This window comes from Ailuropoda melanoleuca, chromosome 1, assembly GCF_002007445.2.
Source record: "Ailuropoda melanoleuca isolate Jingjing chromosome 1, ASM200744v2, whole genome shotgun sequence".
Classification (NCBI taxonomy): Eukaryota; Metazoa; Chordata; class Mammalia; order Carnivora; family Ursidae; genus Ailuropoda; species Ailuropoda melanoleuca.
The window spans coordinates 176,960,652-176,980,527 of NC_048218.1; the positions used below are offsets into that span (position 1 = coordinate 176,960,652).

Here is a 19,876-nt window from a genome sequence, read left to right on the forward strand (position 1 = left end):
ATGAAGTGAATTACTTCTCATTCACTTATCTGTTAAACAAAAGCAAAACATAAAAGGTAAAAAATTTATTATGCAAATACTAAACCTTACTACTTACTACAAAGTAGTAAGCTTGGAATGGGAAAAAGAGTTTCAGAAAGGCAGGAAGTCCCCAATTGAATTTTTTATTTAAATAAAGGGAATAAAATAAATTTGTGCTTGATTATGTGGTTATGAATTAATAATTATATAATAAGTAATATCTGCCAGATATGTTATATTAATCTGAATGATATTAAATATTTAGGTTCATTCTAAAACCTAAAAAGAGAATATGATCTCTATTTCAAAACCATATTTGAACACGTAACCTTCTGACCTGGAGTCAGACTCACCACCGTGATGCCATGAAGCTGCTTAAAACCATATTAGAAAAGGGCAACATATCTGAAAAGAAAAACTTGAGGAAAGATGACATAGCATGGAGCTGTGAAAATTGTGAAGATTATATAAAACTGTTGAAAATGTTTGAGTAATGTTAGATGAAATATAATACTACTGAAAATGTGAGTTATTATGTAAATTGAGTAAAGATAGTTCATGTGGAAGATAACTTGAGCATATTAGGATTATTAGGATAGGGGCGCCTGGGTGGCACAGCGGTTAAGCATCTGCCTTCGGCTCAGGGCGTGATCCCGGCGTTATGGGAGAGCCCCACATCAGGCTCCTCCGCTATGAGCCTGCTTCTTCCTCTCCCACTCCCCCTGCTTGTGTTCCCTCTCTCGCTGGCTGTCTCTATCTCTGTCAAATAAATAAATAAAATCTTTAAAAAAAAAAAGATTAAAAAAAAAAGGATTATTAGGATAGTGGCACTAATAACTTAGAAGTATTAAGTTATTTTAACATTCCCACAGTTCTTTATCCTAAAGAATAAATTCCTTTTGTAATGATTTACTTGAAATAATATATTTTTGAATAAAATGCCTGTCACTGCAAAGATTTTACTAAGGAAATATTTTGTTTTTTAAACAATTATATCATTCCTGCTTTACTTTTGATATATGATAAGCAACTTATACAAAAGCATCACGTGTAGTATTATTTTAATGAAACTGTGTTTCTGGTCCATGATGAATTGAATTTTGTTCAAATAATTATCAAATACTCAAAGTGGTTACTTCTGTGACTCTTTGAAAAAAAACTTCTTTAATAACCTTGTATGTTTTCCTCATTTGAAGTTATTGCTACATCACTGGAATAATCTACTTCGTCTTCAAGTTGTTTCAATATGTATTATATTTCCCAGGATTAGTAGTCTCAGCGTATGTTTACTGGAGCTGAAATAGAAAGTGCCATCAAAAAGCATTCAGGAGGCTTATTTTCATTAAAGTATCCCTGAGGACAGGGACTATTCCTCTATTTAATGTTGTTCATGCCATTGTTGCCACAGCCTCAGTAAGTCAAAGAAGCCCTGCTGGCAGGGGTGCACCATGGTAAGGACAAGTAACAGGACTGGTCACTGTTGTGATGTGGCCATCCCATATCAGCGGCACTGGGAAGTGTGGTCCTACTTGTGAGATCCATAGATGTGATGAGGAATTGTGCTATTCCCTGGAGTNTTTTTTTTTTTTTTTTTTTTTTTAATTTTATTTATCTATTTGTCAGAGAGCACAAGCAGGGGGAGCTACAGGCAGAGAGAGAAGCAGGCTCCTTGCTGAGCAAGGAGCCCGATGCAGGACTTGATCCCAGGACCCCGGGATCATGACCTGAGCCAAAGACAGATGCTAACCAACTGAGCCACCCAGGCGTCCCTGCCTGGAGTCCATTTTTGATGGAATACACTTTCCTTGAAGAGGAGCCCTTTTTTCCCCAAGTGATATAATTGTTTTCAAATGATTAAGTTTTTAATTAGGAAGAAAATGTGAGTAGTGTGTAGCACTCATTTTGTTCAGTCATGATCAATTATCCCATGTCCCCAGCACATCCAATGCTGTTTTTAATACAAAGTAATCATTGAGGTCACTGGAACTCTGCCGATGATGTGCAGAACTCAGAGTGATCCATGTTGGAACCTCAATGAACCTTCATATCAGAAATGATATGAAAATGGAGAGTAGGTAATGTTGATATAAAATAACATTAACTCATTTAACCCTTTTGATAGCCCTGTGATGTGTGTGTGTGTGTGTGTGTGTGTGTGTGTGTGTGTATAGAAGCATGACTTGGCATATAGAACCTGATGGTCCCTTCCTCTGCCTCCTAAAATGGACTCCATCAGGGCTGGTTGAGGTAATAAGGTCCTCTGAGAAAAGTAGTTTTATCTGAAATATACATACCACTCTTACTAGAGAAAATAGTCTTATTTCCTAATAATACAGCAAAATAATATAATAGGTGGTTTGAGCATGCCAGCTCCCTTCTTTCCATGACTCCAAAATATGACTTTTAACTTATAAATTCTTGGGATAGAATTGAGATTCAGCTTCCTTTTTAGATGCTGTGGTTTAGAAATTTATTTCTAGTTGAGTATTTATCTCAATCATATTCTCCTCTATCAAAAGTATTTTTAGCTCTTACAGAGTTCAATATGTCATGATTATATTATTAGACTTATAAATCAATACTTCTTACGTCAGCATAGGAATCACAATTGGAAGAAACAAGCTATCTGAGTCTGATAGTTTTAATCTCAAGCCATAACTTTTTGCCATAAAGTGTATCTATAAATATGGCATGTGTGCATATGCACATACACACATACATAAATATATATGTATGTGTGTATGTGTATGTATTTCTCTGTATTAGTTGATCAGTAAGTACTCTTTGAGAGCCTATTGCATGGTAGGCATTGGTGATAAAGAGGATTCCTGTCCCAAGGGAGCTGACATTCCAGTAGGAAGAGATAGACAATAATCATGTCAAAAACAAGATATTTTCGGGTACTGATAGGTGTTCTATAGAGGACAGATATGGCGATGTAAAGAGTGACTATTGAGGAGCACCTGGGTGGCTTAGTCGTTAAGCGTCTGCCTTCAGCTCAGGGTGTGATCCCAGAGTCCTGGGATTGAGCCCCACATCAGGCTCCTCTGCTGGGAGCCTGCTTCTTCCTCTCCCACTCCCCCTGTTTGTGTTCCCTCTCTCGCTGGCTGTCTCTTTCTCTCTCTGTCAAATAAATAAATAAAATCCTTAAAAAAAAAAAAGAGTGACTATTGAGGCATGGATGTGTTGTTGCTGCTGAGCAGTGATTACTTCTCTGAGGAGGTGGAGGGAGATCTGAGTTGGGATCTCAGTGGAGAGAAAATGATGGCCATGCAAGTCTGGTGGAAGAGTGCTGAGCAGAAAGGACTAGGATGTCCATAAACACTGAGATGGGAAAGAAAATCCAGTAATGCTAGAGCTTCATACAAAATAAATAGATAAATAAATAAATAAATAAAAAATAAATAAATAAATATTGGAGAACAATGAAGTTGGGGAGCAGTAAAATTGGAGAAGTGGGCAGGGGCCAGATTATATTTAGCATTTTAAGTCAATAAATATAGTTGAGCCTCTTAAGTATTTTGGGAAGCTGTTGCAGGGATGTAGCTGGTGAGGAATATGATCTTACTTCCACTTTAGGAAGATGAGTCTGATAAAATTCCTCCTACTCTTTGTATTTCACATTTACTAGTTTGGCAAGACCTGCCAATTTTCTCTCTATGATTGCCCATTCATTCTTCTGTGTTTCTCCATTCCCACCGTCACTATTTTAGTTCAAGTGTTCATTTTCTGGAGCTATTACTATGACCTACTAACTTACCTCCCTGCCTCCAGTCTTTTTCCTTTCTGATACATTCTAATTTCTGCTGTTAGATTTCTTCGTCTTAACTCATTAGCCTCCCAATGCGCCCATGCTTACCTAGGTAGAAGGCTTTCAGAGAGAAGTCTTGTGCTTGTACCCAGGGGCCTCTCAGGGTGGATCTAGCATTGTTATATTTATTTGAGAAACTGAGTTTCTTAAAAGGAAGAGATTCATTTTAAAAAGAATTTTAGCTCACTGGCTTGATCCAAAGATAAGGGATCAAGAGGTCAATATTGGAAAAGAAGGCTGATTTTGAATGTAGCCGAGGCATGCCACAGAAGTTTCCCTTTAGCTTAGCCTCCTGGACTGAAGCAAAATTTCCAAGAGAAGTTGGATGTCATAAACAAAAATTCTTTAAAAGAAAATGTAAAACACAGTGTAGCAATACTTTATGTCCTCATGAAGGGTATGCCATGAACTACTCCCTTATTAGAAAACCTGTGGATCCCAAAGACAAATCCTGGTAACAAAAGTGAGGTTACTAAGCACTTGATAAAGATAAAGCAGTGGTGTCTTCTGACTCTCTAATGGAGAAAATCATCGGCATTTATTGGAATGATTCTAACAGTTTAAGTTTTAACTTTACCAGATAGAAACTTTATTCAAATTTGGGCCAATCTTGTACAACTCAGTGAGTTATTCAGGGCACTGTTTGGCTATTAGTGGAAATCATCACAGACAGACCCATAGATAAGTGGATGAAATCACTGGAGAACACATTGTGCTGCGGGTTTATATTACAGCAATTAATCTAGCATCTGGGAAGAACACAGACTAAGGCCTTAACATCATTCCTCCATCAGAATCGTTCCTCATTTAGCTCATTTGGGAAGCCTCGCCAAACCCTGAAAATAAAAGGATTGTAGACGAAAGTTGCCACATCCTGTTGAGAATGGGCAATTATCCTTTATTCGATTTCCAACTTTCCTTGTAAACATGCCAACAGATAAAATGTTGGTTTGAGTTTAGGGCTGTTAGAATTAACTTTTTCTTACCACACAAGTAAAGCATGTCCTCAGGCCTCATTTCCTGGAGATGGCTGTGGGCCTACCAAGCATTATCTTTCAATGGCTTTTCTCCATGACAGTAAGTAACCATTATAAAAGGGAGTAAAATGGTCAAGTCAGTAGACCAATGGCCTATTTTTGTGTTCACACCATATTGATCATTTGTTTTCAGTGTTAACGAAGATAGTTTTAAGGTTTTCCCATGGAACATTGGGTTCGAAGTGTGGCAAGATGGGGGCTTTGCTTCCTCAGGTTTTGTCCTACAGGGGCCTGTCTGTGCTCATTCCTGATTCCTGATTGTCCTGCACAGGAATGCTCGTGTTTGGTTGCCACAAGTTTTTCGTCATGTAGGCTATAGAGTCAGCCACGCAGAGATTCCTAGGGAAATAGTTGGCACAGGGGATTCCAAGGTAAGGAACTCAAGGTCTTGAATTACAATCCAAGTCTTGACTACCAGTTATTAACTAGTTTTATATGTCATAGAGATTGCATTTATTTTTACTGTGATAAAAAACACATAAAATTTACCACCTTAACCATTTTTTAAGTGTACAGTTTAGTATTTATTGTTATGTACATTCACACTGCTGTGGAACAAATATCCAGAACTTTCTCATCTTGCAAATCTGAAACTCTATACCAATTATACAAGAGCTCCTCATTTCTCTGTCTCTCACAACTCTAGTAATCACCATTCTACTTCCTGTTTGTATAAATTTTACTATTTTAGATACTTCATATAAGTGGAATTATCCAATATTTAGCTTTTTTTGATTGGATTAGTTCCCTTAACGTAATGTTCTCAAAGTTCACCATGTTGTAGTATGTGACAGGATTCTTTCCTTTTTAAGGCTGAATAATGACTAATGTTCCATTGTATGTAAGTACCACATTTTGTTTATCCATTCATGAGATTACATTTTGTTATCTGTAAAATGGGAAGTGATCGTTTATTTTTATCTCAAAGAATTATTATTATCTTCTAGTATACATGCTGAAGCAGTACATGTTTTTCCTCTTATATTGGAAAAAAATGTTATAGCAGAAAGTATTGGTCAAAAGTTTATGAAGTCTGGGTTCTAATTTTGGCTCTGCTTTCAGTTTTTGGTGCACATCAACAATCTATGTGCTCTGGAGCCACAGTGTATAATCTGTAAAATCATGTTTGTTTTAGCTATCCAACAGGATTTTTGAGAGGTAGAGGCATACTCATTCCTCAGAAACCTCTCCGTAACTCTTGGTGCCAAGGTACTTAGCTGTTAGTTCTGTATGTGGCTCTTACATCACTTAGGAGGGATAGGATCTTGGCTGAGCCTCAGTCTCTTGATCTATGAAAATTATTGAGTCTAAACCAGATCACTGAAATAACTAAACTCTAAAATCAATTTAAAAGCTCTATCAATAAACATTTTATGTCTTATTCCAGTGTTATTTTGGTATTTTAAAATATGCTATATGACTAAAAATAAAGTACTTTGTAGTTTTAGAATCTTCTTTTCCAAAACTATGTGTTCCAACCACTTCTTTCTTTTCCTTGTCAAAGTCTAATAACAGACACTGCCCACCACATGCTTTCAAAATATCCTGTAGAATTGTATTAGATCAGCTTGAAGGCATATTGGAGAATTCTCTGAATTGTACTTTTGAACTTTAGGTAGTTTTCCATTGCATCAGTTCTTCTGGCGTTTTCAGGATCTGTGCCAAATGTGCAGCTGGCCTTGCCACTAAGGACTTCTAACTGTTAACTATCAAAATGATGCACTTACCATAGAGAGAGATATCTATATTTTGAAGGACTATGGATACTACTTATGTAACATTAATAAACATTACGTTCCTTTTTGTTTAAATTGGGAAAAATAAAGCAATGGTGGCAAGTTTGAAAGTACCAGTCTAAGAAATACACTGCCTGGCTAAGCATTTGATGATTAAATGATTGAACAAAAGGAGGCAAGAACTAGGAAGATACAGAGGTTTGCTGAGCCCTGTCCATCCCCTGTTCCGGTGTGCCATTTAGCTTCATCACCTTGTCACAGGTTATTTAAATGCAAGATTTATGGTAGAGATGGAATAAGATTTATGGTAGAGTTGGAGCAAGATTTATGGTAGAGATGGAGCAGGTCATCAAGGGAGTGTGAAGTAAGAAACATATCAGGATAGAAGGTGCTTTTTGATTACACTTAGACATTTATTAGGTTGATTATCAGCACTTCAGGTTAAATTCAATTAGAAAATCTCTCATTTCTCAAAGGCAATGTTTAAAATCTAGCTATCTTAGAATAACTTCATTTCCATATTTATACCATTTGAATTTCATACTGAAAACTTATTTAATAAAAACCTAAACTTAACAATATATAAAGTATGAAATATGTTTTATTGTGAATACCTAAATGTTTGGTGATCAAGAATCTTGAACATAATGACATATATAATTAAGACTGTCTATCCTATTGATAATGAATTAATTATTTACATTCTTTGGTGTTATTATCTGGACATGCAACTATTAAAAACATAGACTCATCAGAAAGTATTTTGATGAAACAGAATGAAAGTCAGAACAAAAACTTGAATACGATATTTTGGACAAGGCTTTTTATTATATCTGTATGTAACCTCTATCCTTAGTGAACATGATGCCAGTGCTATTCAGTTATAAGTGATGAAAAGGCTAAATAAAAAACAATTCCAATTTCATTTGTGTTAAAATTGAATGTGCATATGACATAAATCTTTATTTTGAACATAAAGAAAGGTTTATCCAATTTTTATTAATGGAAAATTAATTTCTTCCTGTCATTTTTTAAAAAGATTTTATTTATTTATTCGACAGAGATAGAGACAGCCAGCAAGAGAGGGAACACAAGCAGGGGGAGTGGGAGAGAAAGAACCAGGCTCATAGTGGAGGAGCCTGATGTGGGGCTCAATCCCATAATGCCAGGATCACGCCCTGAGCCGAAGGCAGACGCCTAACCGCTGTGCCACCCAGGTGCCCCTCTTCCTGTCATTTTAAAATAAATATTAAATAATAGGAGTTTGAGTGAGTATCAAATTATTGGTTGGCACTGAAGATGAACATGTTCTAGTCTGGTTACAAGGACATCTTATGAAATTCATGTGGTTTTTGTCCATACATGAGAAGAGGGCTTGCAAAGAAGCATAGATGAAAGAGCCATTCATTTTACCTGATAGTGAAGATAGTAATTCAGGAAACCTTCATAAAAGACATAATGCTTGAACCTGCTTTGAATTGTGACGGTGTTCACTGGGTGAAGGGGAGATGTCCATCATAGAGGATACAGTGTAAGTGCAAGGCACACAAGTGTGTAGCATTGTGGTTTGTGTGCACACAAAGGTGAGACAGGTGAGAGATCAAGAAGGAAACAAATGCTTGATGAATGATTAGAAGTAGAGGAAGGAGAAAATGAGATTAAAGATAATGCTAAGATTTCAAGTCATGTTCATTTGTCCTTGACAACATTTTTGATTGCTATATACATGTGTACTACAGTATTTTGATCAAAATCTTATAAAAGCATCTGCAAACAGGAAATCTCTTGTCATCAAACATTAGGGAAAAAAGTACTTGTAACACTGATAATAATCATGTTAAATAAAATCTCTTCCTGGAAGAAAAGCAAAATCAATTTTAAAAATAAGGAGTAAGGGGTAAACCCCATTCAACTTTGTGGCTTTTAGGCAATATTAGGAAGAGATGCTGTTTAGAGTATGGCAATTAACAAATCCTGCTGTAATCTAGGAAATGTAAAATGAATCTTTAAGCCTTTTAATGCTTTATTCAAGTGTTTGTGTGGAGGGGCGTGGGAGAGGGCAGGGCAGGGAGGGAGAAATGGGAAAGAGAGATTTTAGAAATATTAAGAAGAACATATCAGGCAGATATAACAAGCATAATCTGCACAGGGATATAAGCTTCATTGTACCTGAAAATGCAGTAATTATTTAATTGGTTAAACTGTAAATAGCAGAAATATATAAGCAATTGAATTTACTTAGAATCTTTTTTATACAAATCAGTACCCATGATAGGAAATTGAAGATAAATAGAGCAGAGTGCATTATAGGATTGTTGTTTCTTCACTGGTAATATCAGATGGGGCAAGGGTTTCTTGCTCTCTCCCTATTTCCTGGTAAGGGAGTATGAACTTCACCACCACTCCATATATACATCTAAAATGTCTTCAGCTGTTTTTGCATATCCCTAGAGAGAATCTTGTGAGTGTTCCTGAATAGATCCTCTCAGTTACTACATGTTTCGTTTTCTTTTGGTGCATGTTTCTTTTGGAGGTGTCGTCAAAAAGATTCAAGAAGGTATGTTGCTCTCTCTCTGCTTCTTGGTTTGTTTCCTGTTATTCCTTGTTAATTACCACTGTACCATAATCTCATTGGACTGAAGTTGGCCTTTTAAAGGGGGAAGAATACCCCCAAACACACGCATCTGTGTGTCATACCCTATCACAGAGGTCCCAAACATACGTCAGTTTTATTCTCCAAACCTCATTTAGATCATGCATGAGCAATTATTTCAGCATCTTGTTTGAGCATCTATCTTTTCTTTGTGCTTAAATAGGCATTCAGGAGGCTTGGCCTGGAAGCTAGGAGTCTACTAAAAAGAGGGCTTGCTTTTTATGCTAAATCTTTTCTTGTCTTTGAATTAAAGTTTAGAATTTATAAATAATCATTTGATAGTAAACTTTCTAACAGTCCTAGTTAGTAGGTAAGACAGTTTATTATCATTACCATTTTATAGACCAGAAACCTGAAACTTGGAAAGCTGTATATACTGAGCAAGTAAGTCGCAGAGGTGAAACTCAAATCCAAGTTGTCAGAGTCCAGACCTAGTTCACTATCCTCAACTGTCTCTGCAGAGATGGAGATATGCTGTGTGTCAAATGCCATCCTGTAATGTGCAAAAACTGCAATTACAGAATGACATTCCATCCTTAACTGAGAGTAGATTACCTTGACTGCTTAGAGGCACCTCATCAAAGCCACAATTCTTCTCCTAACAAAAATGCACATTAGTGGGCAACTTGGTGCAAATACACACTTCACATTCTTTTGCAAGTAGATCCAAGGATTTTAGGGACGTCCTGAACCACAGAGCTATATTTAAAAGGAACATCTGCCTGTTGCATACTGATCCTGTTCTCTAAGATGGGTTTTATAAAAGAGGTTTTACTGTGTGTATTTCAGTGCTAGTATATATATTTATTTTGATATCAAAATCCTTTATCCAAGGCACATGTTCTTATTAAAAAATATGAAAAATGCATAAAAGTGAGTCTGCATGGTAAAGGAGAAATTTAATTGAAACACCCAAAATTCTATTTTCCTGGAAGTTGTATTAACAAATTATGGTTTCTTATCATGTTTACAGTACTGAATTGAACTGTTAAATACTACCTGTATATTTGAATTGAATTATAGATATAATCTATATGTATCATATATGTATATATGTACATACATATACAAACATATATTTAGTTGCTTCAAAGTATTTAGAGATTTGAGCAAACATTTATTGTACAGACATTTAACAAGATATTTTTAATAACTAAAAAATTATGTCTGCATGACCTTTTTAGTCAATTGAGTAATTGACTAGTATCTGATCAATATCAATAACCTGTGTGAGCATTGTGAAGGATGATAGTGGAGGCAGAGTCTCAACTTTAGTGGTTCTCAACCTTCGTTGCCCTTTTGAATCACCTGAGGGACCTTTAAAGAATGCTTTATGCTGTGACTCCAGTTTTAGGAATTTTGATTTGATAATGTAGAGCGTGGCCTGAACAATGGGATTTTTTTAAAAGCTTCTCAAGTGGTTCTAGTTTGCAATCACTGGCATAATGCATTGGTTTCCCCCTAAGTGGGAGAATTCTTAAACAGCACAAGAAAGAGTATATTCATTATAATCTGTCAAGCCAGGACAAATTGAGATTATTTTTGAGGAGAGGAACTGTATTTAACAAGGGACTAAAGTGATAAATTCAGCCCACTCTTTTATAAATCAATCTTTTTTCCTTCTTATAAATTACATACAACAGATAAAATCTGAATTGATAAACATGCAGCTATATGCTGATTACATAGTCTATGTAATTAACCTTTTTGCCTTGCCTGATGAATCAAAATCCATGATTATATTTAATCAGAATTATGGAATGTAGTTTCTGTAAGTTTCACCTGAGCCGTGTGATGCACCTCCTTATTCTTAACATGTCACAAAATGTCTTGTACACGAGGTTACATTTTTGAATCATAGTTTAATAAACCCAATCAAAAGTCTTTTAAAAAAAACTTCAAGGCCTAATTCCTGTCATCAGAGGAAGTTTCAGCTTTTTGAACCATATCTAGAGTAGTTTAGGGAGTTGGAATGGTAGTGGAGGGGAGGGAAAGGAAGAGCTTTAGAGGAGTCCAAGGAATATGGATCCAGTTTAATTTTTTAACTCATATTTATAATGATGTTTTTCCTGGATACCTCTTCTTCCTGCACCCCCATTTTAGGTAATGTAAAATTAGCAATTGAATATATGTGCAGTTACCTGAGGAGTGAGAAGAGTAGATTTAGAAGGATGATTTCAGGGATGATTCCTGTTAGATGATGCCATACCTCTCTCCACTCCTGCATTTAGCGTGTGCAGTAACTAGCACAACTGTACCTGGAAGGACTGGGAGCAAAGGGCTGTCTCTGGAGAAGCTTTAGATTTTAAATGTAGCTGAGTAGATCAGAAACGGAGTGAATGTGAAAAAATGCACATACATTTTTATCATTTGCATATGCCTCCAATTCTTTTTTCTTCCCATCCCCATACTACGCTATAATGCTAGTTTGTTTGTTTGAGTATAGGTGGCACACAATGTTACATTAGCTTCAGGTATAACAACTTAGTGATTTGACAAGTTTATAAATTATGCTGTGTTTACCGCAAGTATGGCTACCATCTGTCCCATTAGTTCTCTATTACGATATCATTGACTGTATTCCTTATGCTCTGCTTTTTATTTCCATGACTTACCCATTCCAGAACTGGAGGCCTGTATCTCCCACTCCCCTCACCGATTTTGCTCAACTCCTCATCCCCCGCCCCGACCACTATCAGTTTGTTCTTTGTATTTATACTTCTGATTCTGCTTTTTGTTCATTTATTCATTTGTTTAGATTCCATTTATGAACAATCAGTAAAAGATCATAAAGTGAAATTTTCATGTAACCCCTGCATGGGTCAAGATATAAAACATTGGTAGCACCATGGATATGTTCCTTGGACTGTCTTTTGACTTCTAACACCACATATTGGTTCTGCAGATTTTGTGTTTTATATAAATTTGAACATGATTTATATATCCTTTTGTGACTTGCTTCTTTTACTTAACCTTATATTTGTGAAGTTCATCCCCGTTGGTGCTTGTAGCGGTAATTCATTCATTGTCATTGTTATGTATTGGTTGTGGTAGATTGCTGTAATGATAGCTTCCAGTAAATCGTGCTTTTCTGTGTACATGCCCTTCTGCAATATGCTACTGGCTGCTTCCTCTGTCAAAAGAGGGAGGCTATTTTTTCACTGTCTTGAATCTGGACTGGCTTTATGAATGCTTTGACACAGATTATGATAGAAATGATATTATGCAAGTTCTAGAGCTTAGCCCTAAGAGTGCTTGCAGTTTCCTCTCTTACCATCTTAGATCCTTTTATTATCATGCTGTGAAGAAGCCTAAAGTAGCCTACTAAAGATTAAAGGCTCTGCAGGATGAGAAGAATAATAGGTCATCCCAGTGATAGTCAGCACCACGTTCCACAGACCATCTTACACTTGCATATCTAGGTGAAACATCAGATGACTGTAACCACATGAGTGAATCCAGACACACTGGTAGAAGAAACCCCCAGCTGACCTACAGAGTTTCCAAAAATAATAAAGTGTGGTTTTAAGCCGTCAAGTTTTAGCATAGTTTGTTATGTAGCAATAGATAACTGAAATAGCACATGTGAAAATATTACTATTAATTTATCCATTCTACTTTAGTGGACATTTGGGTTGTTTCTAGGTTTTGGCTATTAAAAGTATTTCTGCTATGACGTGTTTTAGGAAACATATATATGCATTTCTGTTGAATATGTAGCTAGAGGTATACTTGCTACATGTATATTGGTAGACACTGCCAAAGAGTTTTCCAGAGTGGCTGTGTCAATTTATACTCCCATCAGCAATGTAGGAGAGTTCTAGTTGCTCCATGTCTTTATTAATTCTTGGCAATGTCTCTTATTTTCACTTTAGTCATTCTGGTCTGTGGGTAGTAGTATCCTATGGTAGACTTAATTTGAATTTCTCTAATGACTGAAGAATTTGATCTTTTTCATATGTTTATTGGCCGTTGGGATATCTTTTTCAAAATAAGGTATTTGGTTAAAGTCTGTTACCTGTTTTACTATTGGGTTGTCTGTCTTTTTCTTACTAGTTTTTAGAATTTGTTTATCTCTTCTGGATACAAGCCTTTTGTCAGCTTCATTTGTTAAACATTTCCCACCCACTTTGTGTCTTGTCTTTTTATTCCTGTAATGGTGTCGTTTGAAGGTTTGGATCACAGGATCACCACCACTTAGGTCAGCTGAGGTGATAGCTGAGGATGAGGGAAATTTAGAATGGATACTGAAGAAGGGAAAACATGTGTGACAATATGGTCCTAAGGTCAACTGTGTGATGGGGCTGTAGTTCATGCCACTGATCTTCCTCTCTTGGGTTTCTCCTTAGGAAGAGAGGCCTATGAACATGGCATAAGAGTTGGACTATGGCAACAAGGAAATGTGCCTCACAGATCTCCAACCACAGGGAGTGTGAGTAATGATGTTATACTTAACATCAAGAAAAGTACCTTTTCTTGTTTACTGGCCATTTATATATTTTGTTTTATGTAGGACCTATTCAGTTCTTTTGCTTATTTATTTATTTATTTTTTAAAAAGATTTTATTTATTTATTTGGCAGAGATAGAGACAGCCAGCGAGAGAGGGAACACAAGCAGGGGGAGTGGGAGAGGAAGAAGCAGGCTCATAGCGGAGGAGCCTGATGTGGGGCTCGATCCCACAACGCGGGGATCACGCCCTGAGCTGAAGGCAGACGCTTAACCACTGTGCCACCCAGGCGCCCCTCTTTTGCTCTTTTAAAAAGCGAGTGTCTTTTTTTTTAATGATGTACACTAGTTCTTTATATATTCTGAATATGAATTCTTTGTTAGATCAACATGAAGAGACTATTTTTCTCTCAGTCTGTGGTTTGTTCTTAACAGTATTTTTTTTTTTTTTTGGTGGGGAGGTGATTTTCATTTTAATGAAGTCCAATTTAACATTTTTCTTTTATGTTTAGTGCTTTTTGCATCCTGCGTAATGAATTATCACCCATCCCAAGTTCTTGAAAATATTCTTTTAAAAGCTTTAGATTTTAGCCTGTGCTCTAAATCAATGGTGTCTCACAAATTAATTTTGTATATAAGATTAGATAAGTGTAAAGTTTCTCTCAGATATGTAGTTGTTTCAAAATAATTTATTGAAAAGACCAACCCCCTAACCATTGCATTGGTCAAAAAGTATTGATCATATATATATATATATATATATATATATATGGTATTTTTTGGATTCTCTTTTCTGTTGACCTATTTATTTTCTCTCACATCAATACTGAACTGTCTTATTTACTTTGTCTTTATAGTAAATCTTAAATGTGATGTTATAAATCCTCCAAATTTGTTCTTCTTCAAAATTTGCTAGGATTCTGCAAGTCCTTTATATAACCATATGATTTTTAGAATCAGCTCTTCAAGTTCCATAAAAAGTGTACTACAAATTTTATTAGGATTTCATTGAATCTTTTTTTTCTTTTATAATATGCTTATTATGTACTTTACATTAAGCACTTTAAAAAAGAAAATAATTACAATGATTTCAAGGTGCAATTCCAGGATTCAGTAAATGTCCTTTATAATTATGACCAATCAATATCTAGAATTGTATGTAGACCGTAAACCAGCTAACAAATAAGTGAAATAACTATATTAATCTCAGGGATGAGAAACATGCATGATTACTTAAGTCACTTTACTGTTGTGGTTTTTTTTAAAAAACATAATTCACGTTTGTTTCAAGTACATATGCATTGATTGCAAGAGTTAAATTAGACCACTGATGTTAACACCTTAAACCTATGAACTTTGTTACCTTAAAAGAAAATTCAGTTTAGTACAAGTAAATTCAAGAAGAAAATTTCAGGACCTTTGATCAGAAGCTTTCGATGTTTGTCGTACTACTCTGGTGTACATAAAGGTTCAAGTAAGGCTAAGAAAGAAGAGTGTTTCCTCTTCTCATTGAAGACGGAATCCAAGAAATAGGTGACCTAGGATTCTGTAAACTAGCTGGCCATCAAGAGGTTACTAATAAAGGACTCTTAATGTGTGTGAGTACATTTAAAAGCCTTAGCCAGTGTTATAAAAACAAAACATTTAGAATATTATATATAAATACAAGCATAATTGGTTTTTTATCTTCTATAAATAATTATCTTTCAAATGCTTAAAGTGAGTTCCAACTGTGGTTCTTTTCTGATGTGAGAAGTTGTAGGTACACATGGGATGATCTACTGATACATCTTCTCAAAGTATCTTTGGAAGCAATTGGATTTGGCCTGATTGTAAGAGAATCCCATGTCCAGTTTTCTGGGCAGACTTCTCCATGGGTTTCCACAAACTGAAATGCCTTCACCAAGCAGAGGTTCACCAAGGAGGGATATTTTGGTCCGCTGAGAGATCACTGATGCTCAAATACTTGATGACCCCATTGGGATCATTTATGAAGAGACCTCTTAGAGCAACACCAGGGCCTTCTAACAGCACATGGTAGTCTCAGGAAATCTGTTTAGTCGCATCTGACAAGAGTGTGATGTTCATATGGCCCAAACTGCTATTCTTCCTCGGTGTGTTTATCCAGGCAAGATGGATAAAGTGGGAATACATTGAAACTGCAACAGCTTCACACTTCACATCATGAAATTCATTGGCTTTGTTACTAAAAGCAACAATTTCTGTAGGATATACACAGATGAAGTCCAAAGTATAGAAGAAAAGCACCAGTATTTCCCCATGAGGTCATCAAGGGTTAGGTCTTTGAACGCTGTTTACAACCATGATACCCTTAAAGTAGGGCATGTGCTGGACGACAGCAGGTGCATGGTGTGAGGAGCTGGTGCTAAAAGTGAATTTTGCTTGACCAGAACCAGATCATAATACATTTGTCAAGCATGTTCTTCGAGAAGCAGCAGGTCTAAGGGCTATAAAGCAGAGATGTCCTAAGGAACAGTACTCACATGTTGGGTAACCCAAGCCCAGAGACACCTTCCCACTGTGGCCTCCATCTTTAGTGCACAGGATACATGCAGCAAACTGGGATTTCATTGAATCTTTTGATCAATTTGGGGAGAATTGACCTCTTAACAAATTGAGTACTTCAGTGTATTTATATGATAATTGTTTACTCCTGTCTTAGAGGCAAAACTTGTGCAGCAGAAACATAACTCAAGATTACTGAGGACAGGGCAAAAGAGTCATATAGATAAAAAAGTGGTTGTCATCTGAAAGAAGGTGATACATATGAAAAATAAAAAAACCCACAAATACAACATGTAACGAAATGCTTAAGTAGAGAATGGAGCTAGTGGAATAGAATCAACATTCAAATTCATAGTGTAGCATTTCCTAAGTTAAAGCAAATCACTAAGGCTAATTATGTTTTAGGAAAAACTAATAGAGGATAACCACATTAAGGTAAGATTTAGGGAGGTTACTGAATTTCAGAGACAAAGAATAGTATATTAGATTTCTGATCAATATGGTGTGCTAAACTAATGTAGAAAATCATACTCCAATCTAAAACACATGTTGATACATTTAACAATAAACTTTAAAAAATGTATGTCAATTCTTGAAAGCAATAGAAAAGGCTTTAGAAAGTAGAAATAAAGTTTATAAAGCCGTAGTTGCAAGTGAGGGAAGTGAAGCAGTGAGTGGCTTTAGGACAGAACATGTGCTATAGCTGCTAAAGTTCCAAGACCTCACTCAAATCAGGACTGAAATCTGGGCCTGTGCATGGTAGGGAGCTGGAACTGAGCTTTTTACATAAAGCTGACAACCATCGATTGTTGTCTCGTCCTTGAAATAGAGGCTAGAAAGACTACTTACAGATTGGGAAGTGCCCTAGTGATCTGGGTCATTATAAAAATAAATATATTAAATTCACATATGTAAAAGAGACTTGAATTGGTTAAAAAACGCTATGTAGATATAGTTCATTTATAACTAGACACAAAACATTATATCATAACCCAGAAAGGTAAAATACATTTTTGGAAAAAATGTACTGACAATACTAGTCGAATAAATGCTTGTTGATTAATAAACAAAAAGTATTTAGCATGTAAAACATTAATAGGGATGAAAAGGGATGCACTATAGAGATAAAAGGAATATTCCACCAAGAAGCAATAAAATTAAGTTTTATGTATTAAGACCTTACAATATTTAAAGCACGTTTAAATATTCAATATGTAAAGGGTGAAGGTAGACAAAAGGTACAAACTTCCAGTCATCAGATAAATAAGTCCTGGGGATATAATATACAGTATGGTGACTATAATTAACAATGCTGTATTCTGTATGTGAAAGTTGTTATGTATTAAGGGTATGTCTTAAAAGTTCTCATCAGGAGAAAAAAATTATGTAGAAATAATATTTAAAGCAAAGATGGAGAGAGTTATAAAGAGAATTTGACTATCCATAGTTATGGCAGGAGATTTGCATATGCCTTTTTTAGTAACCAATAAATAACACAGACAAAATGTTTTCACAGATACAGATTTGAACAATTCAATTAACAGGTTCGATCTAATAGATATGAGATATATGTGAGACCTGATGCATATAGTTCCTGACCATAAAAATAGGGAACTCACATTCTTTTCAAATACTCAGAGATTAGTTTTTCTATTGTGTTAAAATGTTTCAAAAGTGGTAGATTTCCAAAACAAAATGTTGTATATACAACGTACAACATGAGACTATATATATTAATAAAAATCTGACAATGTAAACTTAATATGCATATAAACATATGTAATAAAGTGTAGAAACCAGATGAGCTACATGGTGGTTGTCTCTGAATAAAGAGGGAGCAGAATGAGACCAGGGAGGTGTATGAGGGGACTTAAAGTCTGAAATGATTAGTTTCTTAGTAATAATTAAAAAAAGATCTAAAGCAAAAATGGCAAGATGTTTTCACATATTATTGGTCCTGGATTGTGGTTACATGGGTATTTGTTATGTTATAGTGTAATTTTCTATATGTTTGGATAACATCATAGTATTTAAAAAGAGTAAGGAAAATCTTATGGAAGAATTAATTGGTAGATAAGAACTTGCTTTTGGGATGGTATGTCAAGTCTTATCTTGATATATTGAGATAAGGTTGGCGTTATGAACTCTGATAAAATGCAATATTTAGAAGGTCTTTATATTAGCAGCAGAGTTTTAGCAAATTTCTTAGAATTTGTCTAAGAAAATGCTGTATATGTAGGGGTATTTATCAAAATACCATAGAGTCTGCCTTCTTACCAGTAAGACTAGAGCTGATCAGTTTGAATGGGTTGAAGTAAACCTCAACATCGTAGAGTTGTTCTAAGAGTTAATGGCAGTAATATATGCCAGGCATATAATATAAATCAGCAACAAAATTATGCTGTAAAGATGCAGTTTTCAAGCAGAAGATACATGTTAGTTAAAAGTGTTAGGGAAAAAATAGATCAAGCTGGCTTCATTATTCTCTTGGGGACATTAAATACCAGTAGTCAGCCAAGCAATACATAGAGTCCTATGGGCAAGCTAATGTGACCCCAATATTTCATAGCAGCCATGTTTTCATTCATGTGTGAAGGTAATCTAAAAATAAACTTAAATATGCAAGGAATTCTAAAATATATCACCCATGTGTTCTAAGAAACTTACCTGAACAAGGAAGCCTTCATCGAAAAAAAAAAAAAAAGAATAACTCTGTTTTGTTTAATGTTCTGTATGTTATGTTTATTTTGCCCAACATTAGTATTGCTGTATTTGTTCTCGTTTGGTTTGTGTACTTCTGATTTTCCCTTGCCTACCCTTTTATATTCAAGCTATGAATTACAGTGTTTTATATCATCTTATATACAATGTATGGTTAGAACTTGTTTCTTTTACCTCCTTAAATTCATGAGTCAATTTCTTTTAAAAAGTGGTTTTTTATCTCTCTTACCTTCATTTCTATGATAGATGTTTTGACTTAATTCTCTTGTATCAGTGTTAATTTATGTATGATCCTATTTTTGGTTTTCTTGATGTATTTTATTTCCTTTCTGTTGATATATAATATGTTTCCTTTGTGCCCCCTCCCAACTCTTCCATCACATCTCAGTAACTTGAAAATATATACTGAAGCATATTTTTAGGCCTACTAGTAATTATCTCCATTAATTTAAATATTCTTATTTTATAGCTTGAGAAATGAAATGGCATACATTGACCGCCCTCTTATAAAGGATGAGGAATTAGCAAATGTCTATTTTTGTTTTCTTTTTTCCTCACCATTTTTGTTAGCATATAATTAATGTTTTTGTCTTTATCTTATAAAGCTTTTGTTTAAATAATAACAACAATTGCATTGTTGTTCGTAGAGAACTATATTATATCAGTAACCTGGGATTCACAGAAAAGAAGATTTAAAAAGTAGACAGAATGATTTGAACAATTATTATAAATATATTAATAAAATTTACCATACTTAGTGCGCTTTAAACAGAGACCAACTAGTTTTACAGGCTATGAAACATTTACAAAAATGACCATATATTAGGCCACAAAGAAAATCTTAATAGGGGCACCTGGGTACTTAGTCAGTTAAGTGTTTGACTCTTGGTTTCAGCTTAGGTCATGACCTCAGGGTCGTGGGA

At 35.3% G+C, this 19,876-nt stretch overlaps 1 pseudogene; it reads right to left on the bottom strand.

Moving 5' to 3' along the window:
• Positions 1 to 15,420: 15,420 nt before the first annotated feature.
• On the bottom strand, positions 15,421 to 16,258 carry LOC100464224 (annotated as a pseudogene).
• Positions 16,259 to 19,876: the final 3,618 nt, after the last annotated feature.